Here is a 20,951-nt window from a genome sequence, read left to right as displayed (position 1 = left end):
ATATCATGTCCTGTAGGTCTTTTTACATTGCCAACAAATTATTTTTTTCAGTAAGCAAAAACAGTTAGGAAACTTTTTTATTAGCTTACCTGGTGATAGAAGTAGAAGAGGGCAAAAAAGTGCCTGTATCTCACCTACAGCCATACCACATTGGATATGCCCAATCTCGTCTGATCTTGGAAGCTAAGCAGTGTTGGGCCTGGTTAGTACTTGGGTGGGAGACCACATGGGAACACCAGGTGCTGTAGGTTTTTTCACATTACTGGCAAATTGTTTTTATTCTCTAGCTATTTAAATTGGAAACTTTTTCTTTTTATTGCCTGTAGAGACATTTGTAAGAGGTCAAACAGACACAATAGCCATCACCTAAAGACTTACCACACTGTTTAGGCCCAATTCCAACTGCTTTTGGCAGCTAAACAGTGTTGAGCCTCTTTAGTAGTTTAATTTAAGATCCCCTGCTAATATCATGTCCTGTAGGTCTTTTTACATTACCAACACATGATTTTTTTCAGTAAGCAAAAACAGTTAGGAAGCTTTTTTATTAGCTTACCTGGTGATAGAAGAGAAGAGGGCAAAAAAGAGCATGTATCTCACCTACAGCCATACCACATTGGATAGGCCCAATCTCGTCTGATCTTGGAAGCTAAGCAGTGTTGGGCCTGGTTAGTACTTGGGTGGGAGACCACATGGGAACCCCAGTTGCTGTAGGTTTTTTCACATTACTGGCAAATTGTTTTTATTCTCTATCTATTTAAATTGGAAACTTTTTCTTTTTATTGCCAGCACAGACATTTAGAAGAGGTCAAACATACACAATAGCCATCACCTAAAGACTTACCACACTGTTTAGGCCCAATTCCAACTGCTTTTTGCAACTAAACAGTGTTGAGCCTCTTTAGTAGTTTAATTTAAGATCCCCTGCTAATATCATGTCCTGTAGGTCTTTTTACATTGCCAACACATGATTTTTTTCAGTAAGCAAAAACAGTTATGAAACTTTTTTATTAGCTTACCTGGTGATAGAAGTAGAAGAGGGCAAAAAAGTGCCTGTATCTCACCTACAGCCATACCACATTGGATATGCCCAATCTCGTCTGATCTTGGAAGCTAAGCAGTGTCGGGCCTGGTTAGTACTTGGGTGGGAGACCACGTGGGAACACCAGGTGCTGTAGGTTTTTTCACATTACTGGCAAATTGTTTTTATTCTCTAGCTATTTAAATTGGAAACTTTTTCTTTTTATTGCCTGTAGAGACATTTGTAAGAGGTCAAACAGACACAATAGCCATCACCTAAAGACTTACCACACTGTTTAGGCCCAATTCCAACTGCTTTTGGCAGCTAAACAGTGTTGAGCCTCTTTAGTAGTTTAATTTAAGATCCCCTGCTAAAATCATGTCCTGTAGGTCTTTTTACATTACCAACACATGATTTTTTTCAGTAAGCAAAAACAGTTAGGAAGCTTTTTTTTTAGCTTACCTGGTGATAGAAGAGAAGAGGGCAAAAAAGAGCATGTATCTTACCTGCAGCCATACCACATTGGATAGGCCCAATCTCGTCTGATCTTGGAAGCTAAGCAGTGTTGGGCCTGGTTAGTACTTGGGTGGGAGACCACATGGGAACACCTGGTGCTGTAGGTTTTTTCACATTACTGGCAAATTGTTTTTATTCTCTATCTATTTAAATTGGAAACTTTTTCTTTTTATTGCCAGCACAGACATTTAGAAGAGGTCAAACATACACAATAGCCATCACCTAAAGACTTACCACACTGTTTAGGCCCAATTCCAACTGCTTTTGGCAGCTAAACAGTGTTGAGCCTCTTTAGTAGTTTAATTTAAGATCCCCTGCTAATATCATGTCCTGTAGGTCTTTTTACATTGCCAACACATGATTTTTTTCAGTCAGCAAAAACAGTTACGAAACTTTTTTATTAGCTTACCTGGTGATAGAAGTAGAAGAGGGCAAAAAAGTGCCTGTATGTCACCTACAGCCATACCACATTGGATATGCCCAATCTCGTCTGATCTTGGAAGCTAAGCAGTGTTGGGCCTGGTTAGTACTTGGGTGGGAGACCACATGGGAACACCAGGTGCTGTAGGTTTTTTCACATTACTGGCAAATTGTTTTTATTCTCTAGCTATTTAAATTGGAAACTTTTTCTTTTTATTGCCTGTAGAGACATTTGTAAGAGCTCAAACAGACACAATAGCCATCACCTAAAGACTTACCACACTGTTTAGGCCCAATTCCAACTGCTTTTGGCAGCTAAACAGTGTTGAGCCTCTTTAGTAGTTTAATTTAAGATCCCCTGCTAATATCATGTCCTGTAGGTCTTTTTACATTACCAACACATGATTTTTTTCAGTAAGCAAAAACAGTTAGGAAGCTTTTTTATTAGCTTACCTGGTGATAGAAGAGAAGAGGGCAAAAAAGAGCATGTATCTCACCTACAGCCATACCACATTGGATAGGCCCAATCTTGTCTGATCTTGGAAGCTAAGCAGTGTTGGGCCTGGTTAGTACTTGGGTGGGAGACCACATGGGAACACCTGGTGCTGTAGGTTTTTTCACATTACTGGCAAATTGTTTTTATTCTCTAGCTATTTAAATTGGAAACTTTTTCTTTCTATTGCCAGTACAGACATTTGGAAGAGTTTAAACAGACACAATAGCCATCACCTAAAGACTTACCACACTGTTTAGGCCCAATTCCAACTGCTTTTGGCAGCTAAACAGTGTATGAGCCTCTTTAGTAGTTTAATTTAAGATCCCCTGCTAATATCATGTCCTGTAGGTCTTTTTACATTACCAAAACATGATTTTTTTCATTAAGCCAAAACAGTTAGGAAACTTTTTTATTAGCTTACCTGGTGATAGAAGTAGAAGAGGGCAAAAAAGTGCCTGTATCTCACCTACAGCCATACCACATTGGATATGCCCAATCTCGTCTGATCTTGGAAGCTAAGCAGTGTTGGGCCTGGTTAGTACTTGGGTGGGAGACCACATGGGAACACCAGGTGCTGTAGGTTTTTTCACATTACTGGCAAATTGTTTTTATTCTCTAGCTATTTAAATTGGAAACTTTTTCTTTTTATTGCCTGTAGAGACATTTGTAAGAGGTCAAACAGACACAATAGCCATCACCTAAAGACTTACCACACTGTTTAGGCCCAATTCCAACTGCTTTTGGCAGCTTAACAGTGTATGAGCCTCTTTAGTAGTTTCATTTAAGATCCCCTGCTAATATCATGTCCTGTAGGTCTTTTTACATTACCAAAACATGATTTTTTTCATTAAGCCAAAACAGTTAGGAAACTTTTTGGTACTTATGTAGTATCTGGGCTGCCGATTTTGTGATTGTATGCCTTACCTTAAGGCATACAATCAGATGCGATGCGATGCGATTCGATACGATTTTGCATAGGATTCAATGTTAAGAAGGTCCTGTTCATTTCCCCACTATCCAAGTGGGCATAGAGTTGATTTTATATAGCGTGGCGAGCGCAGCGAGCCACCGAGCCCGAAGCGTGGCGAGCGAAGCGAGCCCCGCGAGGGGACGCATATTTCTTAAAAAGTATTCTGTGTCCCCTCGCGGGGCTCGCTACGCTCGCCACGCTTCGGGCTCGGTGGCTCGCTACGCTCGCCACAGGTTTATATCCAACTCCATGCCCACTTGGATAGTGGGGAAAGGAAAAGGACCCCTTTTTCCCATTGAATTCTATGTTAAAATGGACTCAGACCATTTTAACATTGAATCCTATGGAAAAATCTTGACCATCGCATCGCATACGATTTGGTCGCATGCGATGCGATACGATGCGATGCGATCCGATCCGATTTCTAAATCGGCAGCCCAGATACTACATAAGTACCAACTTTTTTATTAGCTTACCTGGTGATAGAAGTAGAAGAGGGCAAAAAAGTGCATGTATCTCACCTACAGCCATACCACATTGGATAGGCCCAATCTCGTCTCATCTTGGAAGCTAAGCAGTGTTGGGCCTGGTTAGTACTTGGGTGGGAGACCACATGGGAACACCAGGTGCTGTAGGTTTTTTCACATTACTGGCAAATTGTTTTTATTCTCTATCTATTTAAATTGGAAACTTTTTCTTTTTATTGCCAGCACAGACATTTAGAAGAGGTCAAACATACACAATAGCCATCACCTAAAGACTTACCACACTGTTTAGGCCCAATTCCAACTGCTTTTGGCAGCTAAACAGTGTTGAGCCTCTTTAGTAGTTTAATTTAAGATCCCCTGCTAATATCATGTCCTGTAGGTCTTTTTACATTGCCAACAAATGATTTTTTTCAGTAAGCAAAAACAGTTAGGAAACTTTTTTATTAGCTTACCTGGTGATAGAAGTAGAAGAGGGCAAAAAAGTGCCTGTATCTCACCTACAGCCATACCACATTGGATATGCCCAATCTCGTCTGATCTTGGAAGCTAAGCAGTGTTGGGCCTGGTTAGTACTTGGGTGGGAGACCACATGGGAACACCAGGTGCTGTAGGTTTTTTCACATTACTGGCAAATTGTTTTTATTCTCTAGCTATTTAAATTGGAAACTTTTTCTTTTTATTGCCTGTAGAGACATTTGTAAGAGGTCAAACAGACACAATAGCCATCACCTAAAGACTTACCACACTGTTTAGGCCCAATTCCAACTGCTTTTGGCAGCTAAACAGTGTTGAGCCTCTTTAGTAGTTTAATTTAAGATCCCCTGCTAATATCATGTCCTGTAGGTCTTTTTACATTACCAACACATGATTTTTTTCAGTAAGCAAAAACAGTTAGGAAGCTTTTTTATTAGCTTACCTGGTGATAGAAGAGAAGAGGGCAAAAAAGAGCATGTATCTCACCTACAGCCATACCACATTGGATAGGCCCAATCTCGTCTGATCTTGGAAGCTAAGCAGTGTTGGGCCTGGTTAGTACTTGGGTGGGAGACCACATGGGAACCCCAGTTGCTGTAGGTTTTTTCACATTACTGGCAAATTGTTTTTATTCTCTATCTATTTAAATTGGAAACTTTTTCTTTTTATTGCCAGCACAGACATTTAGAAGAGGTCAAACATACACAATAGCCATCACCTAAAGACTTACCACACTGTTTAGGCCCAATTCCAACTGCTTTTTGCAACTAAACAGTGTTGAGCCTCTTTAGTAGTTTAATTTAAGATCCCCTGCTAATATCATGTCCTGTAGGTCTTTTTACATTGCCAACACATGATTTTTTTCAGTAAGCAAAAACAGTTATGAAACTTTTTTATTAGCTTACCTGGTGATAGAAGTAGAAGAGGGCAAAAAAGTGCCTGTATCTCACCTACAGCCATACCACATTGGATATGCCCAATCTCGTCTGATCTTGGAAGCTAAGCAGTGTCGGGCCTGGTTAGTACTTGGGTGGGAGACCACGTGGGAACACCAGGTGCTGTAGGTTTTTTCACATTACTGGCAAATTGTTTTTATTCTCTAGCTATTTAAATTGGAAACTTTTTCTTTTTATTGCCTGTAGAGACATTTGTAAGAGGTCAAACAGACACAATAGCCATCACCTAAAGACTTACCACACTGTTTAGGCCCAATTCCAACTGCTTTTGGCAGCTAAACAGTGTTGAGCCTCTTTAGTAGTTTAATTTAAGATCCCCTGCTAATATCATGTCCTGTAGGTCTTTTTACATTACCAACACATGATTTTTTTCAGTAAGCAAAAACAGTTAGGAAGCTTTTTTATTAGCTTACCTGGTGATAGAAGAGAAGAGGGCAAAAAAGAGCATGTATCTCACCTACAGCCATACCACATTGGATAGGCCCAATCTCGTCTGATCTTGGAAGCTAAGCAGTGTTGGGCCTGGTTAGTACTTGGGTGGGAGACCACATGGGAACACCTGGTGCTGTAGGTTTTTTCACATTACTGGCAAATTGTTTTTATTCTCTATCTATTTAAATTGGAAACTTTTTCTTTTTATTGCCAGCACAGACATTTAGAAGAGGTCAAACATACACAATAGCCATCACCTAAAGACTTACCACACTGTTTAGGCCCAATTCCAACTGCTTTTTGCAACTAAACAGTGTTGAGCCTCTTTAGTAGTTTAATTTAAGATCCCCTGCTAATATCATGTCCTGTAGGTCTTTTTACATTGCCAACACATGATTTTTTTCAGTAAGCAAAAACAGTTATGAAACTTTTTTATTAGCTTACCTGGTGATAGAAGTAGAAGAGGGCAAAAAAGTGCCTGTATCTCACCTACAGCCATACCACATTGGATATGCCCAATCTCATCTGATCTTGGAAGCTAAGCAGTGTGGGGCCTGGTTAGTACTTGGGTGGGAGACCACGTGGGAACACCAGGTGCTGTAGGTTTTTTCACATTACTGGCAAATTGTTTTTATTCTCTAGCTATTTAAATTGGAAACTTTTTCTTTTTATTGCCTGTAGAGACATTTGTAAGAGGTCAAACAGACACAATAGCCATCACCTAAAGACTTACCACACTGTTTAGGCCCAATTCCAACTGCTTTTGGCAGCTAAACAGTGTTGAGCCTCTTTAGTAGTTTAATTTAAGATCCCCTGCTAATATCATGTCCTGTAGGTCTTTTTACATTGCCAACACATGATTTTTTTCAGTAAGCAAAAACAGTTACAAAACTTTTTTATTAGCTTACCTGGTGATAGAAGTAGAAGAGGGCAAAAAAGTGCCTGTATCTCACCTACAGCCATACCACATTGGATATGCCCAATCTCGTCTGATCTTGGAAGCTAAGCAGTGTTGGGCCTGGTTAGTACTTGGGTGGGAGACCACATGGGAACACCAGGTGCTGTAGGTTTTTTCACATTACTGGCAAATTGTTTTTATTCTCTAGCTATTTAAATTGGAAACTTTTTCTTTTTATTGCCTGTAGAGACATTTGTAAGAGGTCAAACAGACACAATAGCCATCACCTAAAGACTTACCACACTGTTTAGGCCCAATTCCAACTGCTTTTGGCAGCTAAACAGTGTTGAGCCTCTTTAGTAGTTTAATTTAAGATCCCCTGCTAATATCATGTCCTGTAGGTCTTTTTACATTGCCAACAAATGATTTTTTTCAGTAAGCAAAAACAGTTAGGAAACTTTTTTATTAGCTTACCTGGTGATAGAAGTAGAAGAGGGCAAAAAAGTGCCTTTATCTCACCTACAGCCATACCACATTGGATATGCCCAATCTCGTCTGATCTTGGAAGCTAAGCAGTGTTGGGCCTGGTTAGTACTTGGGTGGGAGACCACATGGGAACACCAGTTGCTGTAGGTTTTTTCACATTACTGGCAAATTGTTTTTATTCTCTATCTATTTAAATTGGAAACTTTTTCTTTTTATTGCCAGCACAGACATTTAGAAGAGGTCAAACATACACAATAGCCATCACCTAAAGACTTACCACACTGTTTAGGCCCAATTCCAACTGCTTTTGGCAGCTAAACAGTGTTGAGCCTCTTTAGTAGTTTAATTTAAGATCCCCTGCTAATATCATGTCCTGTAGGTCTTTTTACATTGCCAACACATGATTTTTTTCAGTAAGCAAAAACAGTTACGGAACTTTTTTCTTAGCTTACCTGGTGATAGAAGTAGAAGAGGGCAAAAAAGTGCCTGTATCTCACCTACAGCCATACCACATTGGATATGCCCAATCTCGTCTGATCTTGGAAGCTAAGCAGTGTTGGGCCTGGTTAGTACTTGGGTGGGAGACCACATGGGAACACCAGGTGCTGTAGGTTTTTTCACATTACTGGCAAATTGTTTTTATTCTCTAGCTATTTAAATTGGAAACTTTTTCTTTTTATTGCCTGTAGAGACATTTGTAAGAGGTCAAACAGACACAATAGCCATCACCTAAAGACTTACCACACTGTTTAGGCCCAATTCCAACTGCTTTTGGCAGCTTAACAGTGTATGAGCCTCTTTAGTAGTTTCATTTAAGATCCCCTGCTAATATCATGTCCTGTAGGTCTTTTTACATTACCAAAACATGATTTTTTTCATTAAGCCAAAACAGTTAGGAAACTTTTTTATTAGCTTACCTGGTGATAGAAGTAGAAGAGGGCAAAAAAGTGCATGTATCTCACCTACAGCCATACCACATTGGATAGGCCCAATCTCGTCTCATCTTGGAAGCTAAGCAGTGTTGGGCCTGGTTAGTACTTGGGTGGGAGACCACATGGGAACACCAGGTGCTGTAGGTTTTTTCACATTACTGGCAAATTGTTTTTATTCTCTATCTATTTAAATTGGAAACTTTTTCTTTTTATTGCCAGCACAGACATTTAGAAGAGGTCAAACATACACAATAGCCATCACCTAAAGACTTACCACACTGTTTAGGCCCAATTCCAACTGCTTTTGGCAGCTAAACAGTGTTGAGCCTCTTTAGTAGTTTAATTTAAGATCCCCTGCTAATATCATGTCCTGTAGGTCTTTTTACATTGCCAACACATGATTTTTTTCAGTAAGCAAAAACAGTTACGGAACTTTTTTATTAGCTTACCTGGTGATAGAAGTAGAAGAGGGCAAAAAAGTGCCTGTATCTCACCTACAGCCATACCACATTGGATATGCCCAATCTCGTCTGATCTTGGAAGCTAAGCAGTGTTGGGCCTGGTTAGTACTTGGGTGGGAGACCACATGGGAACACCAGGTGCTGTAGGTTTTTTCACATTACTGGCAAATTGTTTTTATTCTCTAGCTATTTAAATTGGAAACTTTTTCTTTTTATTGCCTGTAGAGACATTTGTAAGAGGTCAAACAGACACAATAGCCATCACCTAAAGACTTACCACACTGTTTAGGCCCAATTCCAACTGCTTTTGGCAGCTAAACAGTGTTGAGCCTCTTTAGTAGTTTAATTTAAGATCCCCTGCTAATATCATGTCCTGTAGGTCTTTTTACATTGCCAACAAATGATTTTTTTCAGTAAGCAAAAACAGTTAGGAAACTTTTTTATTAGCTTACCTGGTGATAGAAGTAGAAGAGGGCAAAAAAGTGCCTGTATCTCACCTACAGCCATACCACATTGGATATGCCCAATCTCGTCTGATCTTGGAAGCTAAGCAGTGTTGGGCCTGGTTAGTACTTGGGTGGGAGACCACATGGGAACACCAGGTGCTGTAGGTTTTTTCACATTACTGGCAAATTGTTTTTATTCTCTAGCTATTTAAATTGGAAACTTTTTCTTTTTATTGCCTGTAGAGACATTTGTAAGAGGTCAAACAGACACAATAGCCATCACCTAAAGACTTACCACACTGTTTAGGCCCAATTCCAACTGCTTTTGGCAGCTAAACAGTGTTGAGCCTCTTTAGTAGTTTAATTTAAGATCCCCTGCTAATATCATGTCCTGTAGGTCTTTTTACATTACCAACACATGATTTTTTTCAGTAAGCAAAAACAGTTAGGAAGCTTTTTTATTAGCTTACCTGGTGATAGAAGAGAAGAGGGCAAAAAAGAGCATGTATCTCACCTACAGCCATACCACATTGGATAGGCCCAATCTCGTCTGATCTTGGAAGCTAAGCAGTGTTGGGCCTGGTTAGTACTTGGGTGGGAGACCACATGGGAACACCTGGTGCTGTAGGTTTTTTCACATTACTGGCAAATTGTTTTTATTCTCTATCTATTTAAATTGGAAACTTTTTCTTTTTATTGCCAGCACAGACATTTAGAAGAGGTCAAACATACACAATAGCCATCACCTAAAGACTTACCACACTGTTTAGGCCCAATTCCAACTGCTTTTTGCAACTAAACAGTGTTGAGCCTCTTTAGTAGTTTAATTTAAGATCCCCTGCTAATATCATGTCCTGTAGGTCTTTTTACATTGCCAACACATGATTTTTTTCAGTAAGCAAAAACAGTTATGAAACTTTTTTATTAGCTTACCTGGTGATAGAAGTAGAAGAGGGCAAAAAAGTGCCTGTATCTCACCTACAGCCATACCACATTGGATATGCCCAATCTCGTCTGATCTTGGAAGCTAAGCAGTGTCGGGCCTGGTTAGTACTTGGGTGGGAGACCACGTGGGAACACCAGGTGCTGTAGGTTTTTTCACATTACTGGCAAATTGTTTTTATTCTCTAGCTATTTAAATTGGAAACTTTTTCTTTTTATTGCCTGTAGAGACATTTGTAAGAGGTCAAACAGACACAATAGCCATCACCTAAAGACTTACCACACTGTTTAGGCCCAATTCCAACTGCTTTTGGCAGCTAAACAGTGTTGAGCCTCTTTAGTAGTTTAATTTAAGATCCCCTGCTAATATCATGTCCTGTAGGTCTTTTTACATTACCAACACATGATTTTTTTCAGTAAGCAAAAACAGTTAGGAAGCTTTTTTATTAGCTTACCTGGTGATAGAAGAGAAGAGGGCAAAAAAGAGCATGTATCTCACCTACAGCCATACCACATTGGATAGGCCCAATCTCGTCTGATCTTGGAAGCTAAGCAGTGTTGGGCCTGGTTAGTACTTGGGTGGGAGACCACATGGGAACACCTGGTGCTGTAGGTTTTTTCACATTACTGGCAAATTGTTTTTATTCTCTATCTATTTAAATTGGAAACTTTTTCTTTTTATTGCCAGCACAGACATTTAGAAGAGGTCAAACATACACAATAGCCATCACCTAAAGACTTACCACACTGTTTAGGCCCAATTCCAACTGCTTTTTGCAACTAAACAGTGTTGAGCCTCTTTAGTAGTTTAATTTAAGATCCCCTGCTAATATCATGTCCTGTAGGTCTTTTTACATTGCCAACACATGATTTTTTTCAGTAAGCAAAAACAGTTATGAAACTTTTTTATTAGCTTACCTGGTGATAGAAGTAGAAGAGGGCAAAAAAGTGCCTGTATCTCACCTACAGCCATACCACATTGGATATGCCCAATCTCGTATGATCTTGGAAGCTAAGCAGTGTCGGGCCTGGTTAGTACTTGGGTGGGAGACCACGTGGGAACACCAGGTGCTGTAGGTTTTTTCACATTACTGGCAAATTGTTTTTATTCTCTAGCTATTTAAATTGGAAACTTTTTCTTTTTATTGCCTGTAGAGACATTTGTAAGAGGTCAAACAGACACAATAGCCATCACCTAAAGACTTACCACACTGTTTAGGCCCAATTCCAACTGCTTTTGGCAGCTAAACAGTGTTGAGCCTCTTTAGTAGTTTAATTTAAGATCCCCTGCTAATATCATGTCCTGTAGGTCTTTTTACATTGCCAACACATGATTTTTTTCAGTAAGCAAAAACAGTTACAAAACTTTTTTATTAGCTTACCTGGTGATAGAAGAAGAAGAGGGCAAAAAAGTGCCTGTATCTCACCTACAGCCATACCACATTGGATATGCCCAATCTCGTCTGATCTTGGAAGCTAAGCAGTGTTGGGCCTGGTTAGTACTTGGGTGGGAGACCACATGGGAACACCAGGTGCTGTAGGTTTTTTCACATTACTGGCAAATTGTTTTTATTCTCTAGCTATTTAAATTGGAAACTTTTTCTTTTTATTGCCTGTAGAGACATTTGTAAGAGGTCAAACAGACACAATAGCCATCACCTAAAGACTTACCACACTGTTTAGGCCCAATTCCAACTGCTTTTGGCAGCTAAACAGTGTTGAGCCTCTTTAGTAGTTTAATTTAAGATCCCCTGCTAAAATCATGTCCTGTAGGTCTTTTTACATTACCAACACATGATTTTTTTCAGTAAGCAAAAACAGTTAGGAAGCTTTTTTTTTAGCTTACCTGGTGATAGAAGAGAAGAGGGCAAAAAAGAGCATGTATCTTACCTGCAGCCATACCACATTGGATAGGCCCAATCTCGTCTGATCTTGGAAGCTAAGCAGTGTTGGGCCTGGTTAGTACTTGGGTGGGAGACCACATGGGAACACCTGGTGCTGTAGGTTTTTTCACATTACTGGCAAATTGTTTTTATTCTCTATCTATTTAAATTGGAAACTTTTTCTTTTTATTGCCAGCACAGACATTTAGAAGAGGTCAAACATACACAATAGCCATCACCTAAAGACTTACCACACTGTTTAGGCCCAATTCCAACTGCTTTTGGCAGCTAAACAGTGTTGAGCCTCTTTAGTAGTTTAATTTAAGATCCCCTGCTAATATCATGTCCTGTAGGTCTTTTTACATTGCCAACACATGATTTTTTTCAGTCAGCAAAAACAGTTACGAAACTTTTTTATTAGCTTACCTGGTGATAGAAGTAGAAGAGGGCAAAAAAGTGCCTGTATGTCACCTACAGCCATACCACATTGGATATGCCCAATCTCGTCTGATCTTGGAAGCTAAGCAGTGTTGGGCCTGGTTAGTACTTGGGTGGGAGACCACATGGGAACACCAGGTGCTGTAGGTTTTTTCACATTACTGGCAAATTGTTTTTATTCTCTAGCTATTTAAATTGGAAACTTTTTCTTTTTATTGCCTGTAGAGACATTTGTAAGAGCTCAAACAGACACAATAGCCATCACCTAAAGACTTACCACACTGTTTAGGCCCAATTCCAACTGCTTTTGGCAGCTAAACAGTGTTGAGCCTCTTTAGTAGTTTAATTTAAGATCCCCTGCTAATATCATGTCCTGTAGGTCTTTTTACATTACCAACACATGATTTTTTTCAGTAAGCAGAAACAGTTACGAAACTTTTTTATTAGCTTACCTGGTGATAGAAGAGAAGAGGGCAAAAAAGAGCATGTATCTCACCTACAGCCATACCACATTGGATAGGCCCAATCTCGTCTGATCTTGGAAGCTAAGCAGTGTTGGGCCTGGTTAGTACTTGGGTGGGAGACCACATGGGAACACCTGGTGCTGTAGGTTTTTTCACATTACTGGCAAATTGTTTTTATTCTCTATCTATTTAAATTGGAAACTTTTTCTTTTTATTGCCAGCACAGACATTTAGAAGAGGTCAAACATACACAATAGCCATCACCTAAAGACTTACCACACTGTTTAGGCCCAATTCCAACTGCTTTTTGCAACTAAACAGTGTTGAGCCTCTTTAGTAGTTTAATTTAAGATCCCCTGCTAATATCATGTCCTGTAGGTCTTTTTACATTGCCAACACATGATTTTTTTCAGTAAGCAAAAACAGTTATGAAACTTTTTTATTAGCTTACCTGGTGATAGAAGTAGAAGAGGGCAAAAAAGTGCCTGTATCTCACCTACAGCCATACCACATTGGATATGCCCAATCTCGTCTGATCTTGGAAGCTAAGCAGTGTCGGGCCTGGTTAGTACTTGGGTGGGAGACCACGTGGGAACACCAGGTGCTGTAGGTTTTTTCACATTACTGGCAAATTGTTTTTATTCTCTAGCTATTTAAATTGGAAACTTTTTCTTTTTATTGCCTGTAGAGACATTTGTAAGAGGTCAAACAGACACAATAGCCATCACCTAAAGACTTACCACACTGTTTAGGCCCAATTCCAACTGCTTTTGGCAGCTAAACAGTGTTGAGCCTCTTTAGTAGTTTAATTTAAGATCCCCTGCTAATATCATGTCCTGTAGGTCTTTTTACATTACCAACACATGATTTTTTTCAGTAAGCAAAAACAGTTAGGAAGCTTTTTTATTAGCTTACCTGGTGATAGAAGAGAAGAGGGCAAAAAAGAGCATGTATCTCACCTACAGCCATACCACATTGGATAGGCCCAATCTCGTCTGATCTTGGAAGCTAAGCAGTGTTGGGCCTGGTTAGTACTTGGGTGGGAGACCACATGGGAACACCTGGTGCTGTAGGTTTTTTCACATTACTGGCAAATTGTTTTTATTCTCTATCTATTTAAATTGGAAACTTTTTCTTTTTATTGCCAGCACAGACATTTAGAAGAGGTCAAACATACACAATAGCCATCACCTAAAGACTTACCACACTGTTTAGGCCCAATTCCAACTGCTTTTTGCAACTAAACAGTGTTGAGCCTCTTTAGTAGTTTAATTTAAGATCCCCTGCTAATATCATGTCCTGTAGGTCTTTTTACATTGCCAACACATGATTTTTTTCAGTAAGCAAAAACAGTTATGAAACTTTTTTATTAGCTTACCTGGTGATAGAAGTAGAAGAGGGCAAAAAAGTGCCTGTATCTCACCTACAGCCATACCACATTGGATATGCCCAATCTCGTATGATCTTGGAAGCTAAGCAGTGTCGGGCCTGGTTAGTACTTGGGTGGGAGACCACGTGGGAACACCAGGTGCTGTAGGTTTTTTCACATTACTGGCAAATTGTTTTTATTCTCTAGCTATTTAAATTGGAAACTTTTTCTTTTTATTGCCTGTAGAGACATTTGTAAGAGGTCAAACAGACACAATAGCCATCACCTAAAGACTTACCACACTGTTTAGGCCCAATTCCAACTGCTTTTGGCAGCTAAACAGTGTTGAGCCTCTTTAGTAGTTTAATTTAAGATCCCCTGCTAATATCATGTCCTGTAGGTCTTTTTACATTGCCAACACATGATTTTTTTCAGTAAGCAAAAACAGTTACAAAACTTTTTTATTAGCTTACCTGGTGATAGAAGAAGAAGAGGGCAAAAAAGTGCCTGTATCTCACCTACAGCCATACCACATTGGATATGCCCAATCTCGTCTGATCTTGGAAGCTAAGCAGTGTTGGGCCTGGTTAGTACTTGGGTGGGAGACCACATGGGAACACCAGGTGCTGTAGGTTTTTTCACATTACTGGCAAATTGTTTTTATTCTCTAGCTATTTAAATTGGAAACTTTTTCTTTTTATTGCCTGTAGAGACATTTGTAAGAGGTCAAACAGACACAATAGCCATCACCTAAAGACTTACCACACTGTTTAGGCCCAATTCCAACTGCTTTTGGCAGCTAAACAGTGTTGAGCCTCTTTAGTAGTTTAATTTAAGATCCCCTGCTAAAATCATGTCCTGTAGGTCTTTTTACATTACCAACACATGATTTTTTTCAGTAAGCAAAAACAGTTAGGAAGCTTTTTTTTTAGCTTACCTGGTGATAGAAGAGAAGAGGGCAAAAAAGAGCATGTATCTTACCTGCAGCCATACCACATTGGATAGGCCCAATCTCGTCTGATCTTGGAAGCTAAGCAGTGTTGGGCCTGGTTAGTACTTGGGTGGGAGACCACATGGGAACACCTGGTGCTGTAGGTTTTTTCACATTACTGGCAAATTGTTTTTATTCTCTATCTATTTAAATTGGAAACTTTTTCTTTTTATTGCCAGCACAGACATTTAGAAGAAGTCAAACATACACAATAGCCATCACCTAAAGACTTACCACACTGTTTAGGCCCAATTCCAACTGCTTTTGGCAGCTAAACAGTGTTGAGCCTCTTTAGTAGTTTAATTTAAGATCCCCTGCTAATATCATGTCCTGTAGGTCTTTTTACATTGCCAACACATGATTTTTTTCAGTCAGCAAAAACAGTTACGAAACTTTTTTATTAGCTTACCTGGTGATAGAAGTAGAAGAGGGCAAAAAAGTGCTTGTATGTCACCTACAGCCATACCACATTGGATATGCCCAATCTCGTCTGATCTTGGAAGCTAAGCAGTGTTGGGCCTGGTTAGTACTTGGGTGGGAGACCACATGGGAACACCAGGTGCTGTAGGTTTTTTCACATTACTGGCAAATTGTTTTTATTCTCTAGCTATTTAAATTGGAAACTTTTTCTTTTTATTGCCTGTAGAGACATTTGTAAGAGCTCAAACAGACACAATAGCCATCACCTAAAGACTTACCACACTGTTTAGGCCCAATTCCAACTGCTTTTGGCAGCTAAACAGTGTTGAGCCTCTTTAGTAGTTTAATTTAAGATCCCCTGCTAATATCATGTCCTGTAGGTCTTTTTACATTACCAACACATGATTTTTTTCAGTAAGCAAAAACAGTTAGGAAGCTTTTTTATTAGCTTACCTGGTGATAGAAGAGAAGAGGGCAAAAAAGAGCATGTATCTCACCTACAGCCATACCACATTGGATAGGCCCGATCTTGGAAGCTAAGCAGTGTTGGGCCTGGTTAGTACTTGGGTGGGAGACCACATGGGAACACCTGGTGCTGTAGGTTTTTTCACATTACTGGCAAATTGTTTTTATTCTCTAGCTATTTAAATTGGAAACTTTTTCTTTCTATTGCCAGTACAGACATTTGGAAGAGTTTAAACAGACACAATAGCCATCACCTAAAGACTTACCACACTGTTTAGGCCCAATTCCAACTGCTTTTGGCAGCTAAACAGTGTATGAGCCTCTTTAGTAGTTTAATTTAAGATCCCCTGCTAATATCATGTCCTGTAGGTCTTTTTACATTACCAAAACATGATTTTTTTCATTAAGCCAAAACAGTTAGGAAACTTTTTTATTAGCTTACCTGGTGATAGAAGTAGAAGAGGGCAAAAAAGTGCCTGTATCTCACCTACAGCCATACCACATTGGATATGCCCAATCTCGTCTGATCTTGGAAGCTAAGCAGTGTTGGGCCTGGTTAGTACTTGGGTGGGAGACCACATGGGAACACCAGGTGCTGTAGGTTTTTTCACATTACTGGCAAATTGTTTTTATTCTCTAGCTATTTAAATTGGAAACTTTTTCTTTTTATTGCCTGTAGAGACATTTGTAAGAGGTCAAACAGACACAATAGCCATCACCTAAAGACTTACCACACTGTTTAGGCCCAATTCCAACTGCTTTTGGCAGCTTAACAGTGTATGAGCCTCTTTAGTAGTTTCATTTAAGATCCCCTGCTAATATCATGTCCTGTAGGTCTTTTTACATCCAAAACATGATTTTTTTCATTAAGCCAAAACAGTTAGGAAACTTTTTGGTACTTATGTAGTATCTGGGCTGCCGATTTTGTGATTGTATGCCTTACCTTAAGGCATACAATCAGATGCGATGCGATGCGATTCGATACGATTTTGCATAGGATTCAATGTTAAGAAGGTCCTGTTCATTTCCCCACTATCCAAGTGGGCATAGAGTTGATTCTATATAGCGTGGCGAGCGCAGCGAGCCACCGAGCCCGAAGCGTGGTGAGCGAAGCGAGCCCCGCGAGGGGACGCATATTTCTTAAAAAGTATTCTGTGTCCCCTCGCGGGGCTCGCTACGCTCGCCACGCTTCGGGCTCGGTGGCTCGCTACGCTCGCCACAGGTTTATATCCAACTCCATGCCCACTTGGATAGTGGGGAAAGGAAAAGGACCCCTTTTTCCCATTGAATTCTATGTTAAAATGGACTCAGACCATTTTAACATTGAATCCTATGGAAAAATCTTGACCATCGCATCGCATACGATTTGGTCGCATGCGATGCGATACGATGCGATGCGATCCGATCCGATTTCTAAATCGGCAGCCCAGATACTACATAAGTACCAACTTTTTTATTAGCTTACCTGGTGATAGAAGTAGAAGAGGGCAAAAAAGTGCATGTATCTCACCTACAGCCATACCACATTGGATAGGCCCAATCTCGTCTCATCTTGGAAGCTAAGCAGTGTTGGGCCTGGTTAGTACTTGGGTGGGAGACCACATGGGAACACCAGGTGCTGTAGGTTTTTTCACATTACTGGCAAATTGTTTTTATTCTCTATCTATTTAAATTGGAAACTTTTTCTTTTTATTGCCAGCACAGACATTTAGAAGAGGTCAAACATACACAATAGCCATCACCTAAAGACTTACCACACTGTTTAGGCCCAATTCCAACTGCTTTTGGCAGCTAAACAGTGTTGAGCCTCTTTAGTAGTTTAATTTAAGATCCCCTGCTAATATCATGTCCTGTAGGTCTTTTTACATTGCCAACAAATGATTTTTTTCAGTAAGCAAAAACAGTTAGGAAACTTTTTTATTAGCTTACCTGGTGATAGAAGTAGAAGAGGGCAAAAAAGTGCCTGTATCTCACCTACAGCCATACCACATTGGATATGCCCAATCTCGTCTGATCTTGGAAGCTAAGCAGTGTTGGGCCTGGTTAGTACTTGGGTGGGAGACCACATGGGAACACCAGGTGCTGTAGGTTTTTTCACATTACTGGCAAATTGTTTTTATTCTCTAGCTATTTAAATTGGAAACTTTTTCTTTTTATTGCCAGCACAGACATTTAGAAGAGGTCAAACATACACAATAGCCATCACCTAAAGACTTACCACACTGTTTAGGCCCAATTCCAACTGCTTTTTGCAACTAAACAGTGTTGAGCCTCTTTAGTAGTTTAATTTAAGATCCCCTGCTAATATCATGTCCTGTAGGTCTTTTTACATTGCCAACACATGATTTTTTTCAGTAAGCAAAAACAGTTATGAAACTTTTTTATTAGCTTACCTGGTGATAGAAGTAGAAGAGGGCAAAAAAGTGCCTGTATCTCACCTACAGCCATACCACATTGGATATGCCCAATCTCGTCTGATCTTGGAAGCTAAGCAGTGTCGGGCCTGGTTAGTACTTGGGTGGGAGACCACGTGGGAACACCAGGTGCTGTAGGTTTTTTCACATTACTGGCAAATTGTTTTTATTCTCTAGCTATTTAAATTGGAAACTTTTTCTTTTTATTGCCTGTAGAGACATTTGTAAGAGGTCAAACAGACACAATAGCCATCACCTAAAGACTTACCACACTGTTTAGGCCCAATTCCAACTGCTTTTGGCAGCTAAACAGTGTTGAGCCTCTTTAGTAGTTTAATTTAAGATCCCCTGCTAATATCATGTCCTGTAGGTCTTTTTACATTACCAACACATGATTTTTTTCAGTAAGCAAAAACAGTTAGGAAGCTTTTTTATTAGCTTACCTGGTGATAGAAGAGAAGAGGGCAAAAAAGAGCATGTATCTCACCTACAGCCATACCACATTGGATAGGCCCAATCTCGTCTGATCTTGGAAGCTAAGCAGTGTTGGGCCTGGTTAGTACTTGGGTGGGAGACCACATGGGAACACCTGGTGCTGTAGGTTTTTTCACATTACTGGCAAATTGTTTTTATTCTCTATCTATTTAAATTGGAAACTTTTTCTTTTTATTGCCAGCACAGACATTTAGAAGAGGTCAAACATACACAATAGCCATCACCTAAAGACTTACCACACTGTTTAGGCCCAATTCCAACTGCTTTTTGCAACTAAACAGTGTTGAGCCTCTTTAGTAGTTTAATTTAAGATCCCCTGCTAATATCATGTCCTGTAGGTCTTTTTACATTGCCAACACATGATTTTTTTCAGTAAGCAAAAACAGTTATGAAACTTTTTTATTAGCTTACCTGGTGATAGAAGTAGAAGAGGGCAAAAAAGTGCCTGTATCTCACCTACAGCCATACCACATTGGATATGCCCAATCTCGTCTGATCTTGGAAGCTAAGCAGTGTCGGGCCTGGTTAGTACTTGGGTGGGAGACCACGTGGGAACACCAGGTGCTGTAGGTTTTTTCACATTACTGGCAAATTGTTTTTATTCTCTAGCTATTTAAATTGGAAACTTTTTCTTTTTATTGCCTGTAGAGACATTTGTAAGAGGTCAAACAGACACAATAGCCATCACCTAAAGACTTACCACACTGTTTAGGCCCAATTCCAACTGCTTTTGGCAGCTAAACAGTGTTGAGCCTCTTTAGTAGTTTAATTTAAGATCCCCTGCTAATATCATGTCCTGTAGGTCTTTTTACATTGCCAACACATGATTTTTTTCAGTAAGCAAAAACAGTTACAAAACTTTTTTATTAGCTTACCTGGTGATAGAAGTAGAAGAGGGCAAAAAAGTGCCTGTATCTCACCTACAGCCATACCACATTGGATATGCCCAATCTCGTCTGATCTTGGAAGCTAAGCAGTGTTGGGCCTGGTTAGTACTTGGGTGGGAGACCACATGGGAACACCAGGTGCTGTAGGTTTTTTCACATTACTGGCAAATTGTTTTTATTCTCTAGCTATTTAAATTGGAAACTTTTTCTTTTTATTGCCTGTAGAGACATTTGTAAGAGGTCAAACAGACACAATAGCCATCACCTAAAGACTTACCACACTGTTTAGGCCCAATTCCAACTGCTTTTGGCAGCTAAACAGTGTTGAGCCTCTTTAGTAGTTTAATTTAAGATCCCCTGCTAATATCATGTCCTGTAGGTCTTTTTACATTACCAACACATGATTTTTTTCAGTAAGCAAAAACAGTTAGGAAGCTTTTTTTTTAGCTTACCTGGTGATAGAAGAGAAGAGGGCAAAAAAGAGCATGTATCTTACCTACAGCCATACCACATTGGATAGGCCCAATCTCGTCTGATCTTGGAAGCTAAGCAGTGTTGGGCCTGGTTAGTACTTGGGTGGGAGACCACATGGGAACACCTGGTGCTGTAGGTTTTTTCACATTACTGGCAAATTGTTTTTATTCTCTATCTATTTAAATTGGAAACTTTTTCTTTTTATTGCCAGCACAGACATTTAGAAGAGGTCAAACATACACAATAGCCATCACCTAAAGACTTACCACACTGTTTAGGCCCAATTCCAACTGCTTTTGGCAGCTAAACAGTGTTGAGCCTCTTTAGTAGTTTAATTTAAGATCCCCTGCTAATATCATGTCCTGTAGGTCTTTTTACATTGCCAACACATGATTTTTTTCAGTCAGCAAAAACAGTTACGAAACTTTTTTATTAGCTTACCTGGTGATAGAAGTAGAAGAGGGCAAAAAAGTGCCTGTATGTCACCTACAGCCATACCACATTGGATATGCCCAATCTCGTCTGATCTTGGAAGCTAAGCAGTGTTGGGCCTGGTTAGTACTTGGGTGGGAGACCACATGGGAACACCAGGTGCTGTAGGTTTTTTCACATTACTGGCAAATTGTTTTTATTCTCTAGCTATTTAAATTGGAAACTTTTTCTTTTTATTGCCTGTAGAGACATTTGTAAGAGCTCAAACAGACACAATAGCCATC

General features: G+C 39.7%; 42 non-coding genes and 1 pseudogene across 42 annotated transcripts; all 43 read left to right on the top strand.

The window, feature by feature from the left end:
- The first annotated feature begins 132 nt into the window (after positions 1 to 132).
- LOC146024761 (5S ribosomal RNA) lies at positions 133 to 251 on the top strand. The gene has a single exon (XR_014454033.1). It is a non-coding gene; the product is annotated as a 5S ribosomal RNA (ribosomal RNA).
- Positions 252 to 595: 344 nt separating this feature from the next.
- On the top strand, positions 596 to 714 carry LOC146024255 (5S ribosomal RNA). The gene has a single exon (XR_014453642.1). It is a non-coding gene; the product is annotated as a 5S ribosomal RNA (ribosomal RNA).
- A 345-nt stretch (positions 715 to 1,059) lies between these two features.
- LOC146025549 (5S ribosomal RNA) lies at positions 1,060 to 1,178 on the top strand. Its single transcript, XR_014454208.1, has one exon. It is a non-coding gene; the product is annotated as a 5S ribosomal RNA (ribosomal RNA).
- Positions 1,179 to 1,522: 344 nt separating this feature from the next.
- On the top strand, positions 1,523 to 1,641 carry LOC146023044 (5S ribosomal RNA). Its single transcript, XR_014452475.1, has one exon. It is a non-coding gene; the product is annotated as a 5S ribosomal RNA (ribosomal RNA).
- Positions 1,642 to 1,986: 345 nt separating this feature from the next.
- Positions 1,987 to 2,105, top strand: LOC146024750 (5S ribosomal RNA). Its single transcript, XR_014454032.1, has one exon. It is a non-coding gene; the product is annotated as a 5S ribosomal RNA (ribosomal RNA).
- A 344-nt stretch (positions 2,106 to 2,449) lies between these two features.
- LOC146023716 (5S ribosomal RNA) lies at positions 2,450 to 2,568 on the top strand. The gene has a single exon (XR_014453124.1). It is a non-coding gene; the product is annotated as a 5S ribosomal RNA (ribosomal RNA).
- Positions 2,569 to 2,914: 346 nt separating this feature from the next.
- LOC146024738 (5S ribosomal RNA) lies at positions 2,915 to 3,033 on the top strand. The gene has a single exon (XR_014454031.1). It is a non-coding gene; the product is annotated as a 5S ribosomal RNA (ribosomal RNA).
- A 906-nt stretch (positions 3,034 to 3,939) lies between these two features.
- Positions 3,940 to 4,058, top strand: LOC146024638 (5S ribosomal RNA). Its single transcript, XR_014454009.1, has one exon. It is a non-coding gene; the product is annotated as a 5S ribosomal RNA (ribosomal RNA).
- Positions 4,059 to 4,403: 345 nt separating this feature from the next.
- LOC146024726 (5S ribosomal RNA) lies at positions 4,404 to 4,522 on the top strand. Its single transcript, XR_014454030.1, has one exon. It is a non-coding gene; the product is annotated as a 5S ribosomal RNA (ribosomal RNA).
- A 344-nt stretch (positions 4,523 to 4,866) lies between these two features.
- LOC146024254 (5S ribosomal RNA) lies at positions 4,867 to 4,985 on the top strand. Its single transcript, XR_014453641.1, has one exon. It is a non-coding gene; the product is annotated as a 5S ribosomal RNA (ribosomal RNA).
- Positions 4,986 to 5,330: 345 nt separating this feature from the next.
- LOC146025548 (5S ribosomal RNA) lies at positions 5,331 to 5,449 on the top strand. Its single transcript, XR_014454207.1, has one exon. It is a non-coding gene; the product is annotated as a 5S ribosomal RNA (ribosomal RNA).
- Positions 5,450 to 5,793: 344 nt separating this feature from the next.
- Positions 5,794 to 5,912, top strand: LOC146022418 (5S ribosomal RNA). Its single transcript, XR_014451876.1, has one exon. It is a non-coding gene; the product is annotated as a 5S ribosomal RNA (ribosomal RNA).
- Positions 5,913 to 6,257: 345 nt separating this feature from the next.
- Positions 6,258 to 6,376, top strand: LOC146025514 (5S ribosomal RNA). Its single transcript, XR_014454175.1, has one exon. It is a non-coding gene; the product is annotated as a 5S ribosomal RNA (ribosomal RNA).
- Positions 6,377 to 6,721: 345 nt separating this feature from the next.
- On the top strand, positions 6,722 to 6,840 carry LOC146024714 (5S ribosomal RNA). Its single transcript, XR_014454029.1, has one exon. It is a non-coding gene; the product is annotated as a 5S ribosomal RNA (ribosomal RNA).
- A 345-nt stretch (positions 6,841 to 7,185) lies between these two features.
- On the top strand, positions 7,186 to 7,304 carry LOC146023319 (5S ribosomal RNA). Its single transcript, XR_014452741.1, has one exon. It is a non-coding gene; the product is annotated as a 5S ribosomal RNA (ribosomal RNA).
- A 345-nt stretch (positions 7,305 to 7,649) lies between these two features.
- On the top strand, positions 7,650 to 7,768 carry LOC146024702 (5S ribosomal RNA). Its single transcript, XR_014454027.1, has one exon. It is a non-coding gene; the product is annotated as a 5S ribosomal RNA (ribosomal RNA).
- A 346-nt stretch (positions 7,769 to 8,114) lies between these two features.
- Positions 8,115 to 8,233, top strand: LOC146024637 (5S ribosomal RNA). The gene has a single exon (XR_014454008.1). It is a non-coding gene; the product is annotated as a 5S ribosomal RNA (ribosomal RNA).
- A 345-nt stretch (positions 8,234 to 8,578) lies between these two features.
- LOC146024690 (5S ribosomal RNA) lies at positions 8,579 to 8,697 on the top strand. The gene has a single exon (XR_014454026.1). It is a non-coding gene; the product is annotated as a 5S ribosomal RNA (ribosomal RNA).
- A 345-nt stretch (positions 8,698 to 9,042) lies between these two features.
- LOC146024678 (5S ribosomal RNA) lies at positions 9,043 to 9,161 on the top strand. The gene has a single exon (XR_014454025.1). It is a non-coding gene; the product is annotated as a 5S ribosomal RNA (ribosomal RNA).
- Positions 9,162 to 9,505: 344 nt separating this feature from the next.
- Positions 9,506 to 9,624, top strand: LOC146022416 (5S ribosomal RNA). Its single transcript, XR_014451874.1, has one exon. It is a non-coding gene; the product is annotated as a 5S ribosomal RNA (ribosomal RNA).
- A 345-nt stretch (positions 9,625 to 9,969) lies between these two features.
- On the top strand, positions 9,970 to 10,088 carry LOC146025547 (5S ribosomal RNA). Its single transcript, XR_014454205.1, has one exon. It is a non-coding gene; the product is annotated as a 5S ribosomal RNA (ribosomal RNA).
- Positions 10,089 to 10,432: 344 nt separating this feature from the next.
- On the top strand, positions 10,433 to 10,551 carry LOC146022415 (5S ribosomal RNA). The gene has a single exon (XR_014451873.1). It is a non-coding gene; the product is annotated as a 5S ribosomal RNA (ribosomal RNA).
- Positions 10,552 to 10,896: 345 nt separating this feature from the next.
- LOC146021733 (5S ribosomal RNA) lies at positions 10,897 to 11,015 on the top strand. The gene has a single exon (XR_014451210.1). It is a non-coding gene; the product is annotated as a 5S ribosomal RNA (ribosomal RNA).
- Positions 11,016 to 11,360: 345 nt separating this feature from the next.
- LOC146024666 (5S ribosomal RNA) lies at positions 11,361 to 11,479 on the top strand. Its single transcript, XR_014454024.1, has one exon. It is a non-coding gene; the product is annotated as a 5S ribosomal RNA (ribosomal RNA).
- A 344-nt stretch (positions 11,480 to 11,823) lies between these two features.
- LOC146023043 (5S ribosomal RNA) lies at positions 11,824 to 11,942 on the top strand. Its single transcript, XR_014452474.1, has one exon. It is a non-coding gene; the product is annotated as a 5S ribosomal RNA (ribosomal RNA).
- A 345-nt stretch (positions 11,943 to 12,287) lies between these two features.
- On the top strand, positions 12,288 to 12,406 carry LOC146024655 (5S ribosomal RNA). The gene has a single exon (XR_014454023.1). It is a non-coding gene; the product is annotated as a 5S ribosomal RNA (ribosomal RNA).
- Positions 12,407 to 12,750: 344 nt separating this feature from the next.
- On the top strand, positions 12,751 to 12,869 carry LOC146022414 (5S ribosomal RNA). Its single transcript, XR_014451872.1, has one exon. It is a non-coding gene; the product is annotated as a 5S ribosomal RNA (ribosomal RNA).
- A 345-nt stretch (positions 12,870 to 13,214) lies between these two features.
- LOC146025545 (5S ribosomal RNA) lies at positions 13,215 to 13,333 on the top strand. Its single transcript, XR_014454203.1, has one exon. It is a non-coding gene; the product is annotated as a 5S ribosomal RNA (ribosomal RNA).
- A 344-nt stretch (positions 13,334 to 13,677) lies between these two features.
- On the top strand, positions 13,678 to 13,796 carry LOC146022413 (5S ribosomal RNA). The gene has a single exon (XR_014451871.1). It is a non-coding gene; the product is annotated as a 5S ribosomal RNA (ribosomal RNA).
- Positions 13,797 to 14,141: 345 nt separating this feature from the next.
- On the top strand, positions 14,142 to 14,260 carry LOC146021732 (5S ribosomal RNA). Its single transcript, XR_014451209.1, has one exon. It is a non-coding gene; the product is annotated as a 5S ribosomal RNA (ribosomal RNA).
- Positions 14,261 to 14,605: 345 nt separating this feature from the next.
- LOC146024643 (5S ribosomal RNA) lies at positions 14,606 to 14,724 on the top strand. Its single transcript, XR_014454014.1, has one exon. It is a non-coding gene; the product is annotated as a 5S ribosomal RNA (ribosomal RNA).
- A 344-nt stretch (positions 14,725 to 15,068) lies between these two features.
- Positions 15,069 to 15,187, top strand: LOC146023042 (5S ribosomal RNA). Its single transcript, XR_014452473.1, has one exon. It is a non-coding gene; the product is annotated as a 5S ribosomal RNA (ribosomal RNA).
- A 345-nt stretch (positions 15,188 to 15,532) lies between these two features.
- On the top strand, positions 15,533 to 15,651 carry LOC146024632 (5S ribosomal RNA). The gene has a single exon (XR_014454003.1). It is a non-coding gene; the product is annotated as a 5S ribosomal RNA (ribosomal RNA).
- A 344-nt stretch (positions 15,652 to 15,995) lies between these two features.
- Positions 15,996 to 16,104, top strand: LOC146025142 (5S ribosomal RNA; annotated as a pseudogene).
- A 346-nt stretch (positions 16,105 to 16,450) lies between these two features.
- On the top strand, positions 16,451 to 16,569 carry LOC146024620 (5S ribosomal RNA). Its single transcript, XR_014453992.1, has one exon. It is a non-coding gene; the product is annotated as a 5S ribosomal RNA (ribosomal RNA).
- A 904-nt stretch (positions 16,570 to 17,473) lies between these two features.
- Positions 17,474 to 17,592, top strand: LOC146024636 (5S ribosomal RNA). The gene has a single exon (XR_014454007.1). It is a non-coding gene; the product is annotated as a 5S ribosomal RNA (ribosomal RNA).
- Positions 17,593 to 17,937: 345 nt separating this feature from the next.
- On the top strand, positions 17,938 to 18,056 carry LOC146024609 (5S ribosomal RNA). The gene has a single exon (XR_014453981.1). It is a non-coding gene; the product is annotated as a 5S ribosomal RNA (ribosomal RNA).
- A 345-nt stretch (positions 18,057 to 18,401) lies between these two features.
- On the top strand, positions 18,402 to 18,520 carry LOC146025544 (5S ribosomal RNA). The gene has a single exon (XR_014454202.1). It is a non-coding gene; the product is annotated as a 5S ribosomal RNA (ribosomal RNA).
- A 344-nt stretch (positions 18,521 to 18,864) lies between these two features.
- LOC146022412 (5S ribosomal RNA) lies at positions 18,865 to 18,983 on the top strand. Its single transcript, XR_014451870.1, has one exon. It is a non-coding gene; the product is annotated as a 5S ribosomal RNA (ribosomal RNA).
- A 345-nt stretch (positions 18,984 to 19,328) lies between these two features.
- On the top strand, positions 19,329 to 19,447 carry LOC146025542 (5S ribosomal RNA). Its single transcript, XR_014454201.1, has one exon. It is a non-coding gene; the product is annotated as a 5S ribosomal RNA (ribosomal RNA).
- Positions 19,448 to 19,792: 345 nt separating this feature from the next.
- Positions 19,793 to 19,911, top strand: LOC146024598 (5S ribosomal RNA). Its single transcript, XR_014453970.1, has one exon. It is a non-coding gene; the product is annotated as a 5S ribosomal RNA (ribosomal RNA).
- A 344-nt stretch (positions 19,912 to 20,255) lies between these two features.
- Positions 20,256 to 20,374, top strand: LOC146022411 (5S ribosomal RNA). Its single transcript, XR_014451869.1, has one exon. It is a non-coding gene; the product is annotated as a 5S ribosomal RNA (ribosomal RNA).
- Positions 20,375 to 20,719: 345 nt separating this feature from the next.
- Positions 20,720 to 20,838, top strand: LOC146024586 (5S ribosomal RNA). Its single transcript, XR_014453958.1, has one exon. It is a non-coding gene; the product is annotated as a 5S ribosomal RNA (ribosomal RNA).
- Positions 20,839 to 20,951: the final 113 nt, after the last annotated feature.

The sequence above is a fragment of the Crinia signifera genome, chromosome 7 (genome assembly GCF_055691185.1).
Source record: "Crinia signifera chromosome 7, ASM5569118v1, whole genome shotgun sequence".
NCBI classification, from domain to species: Eukaryota; Metazoa; Chordata; class Amphibia; order Anura; family Myobatrachidae; genus Crinia; species Crinia signifera.
The sequence above is the reverse complement of the archived record's forward strand: the minus strand, read 5'-3'. Positions and strand labels throughout refer to the sequence as shown.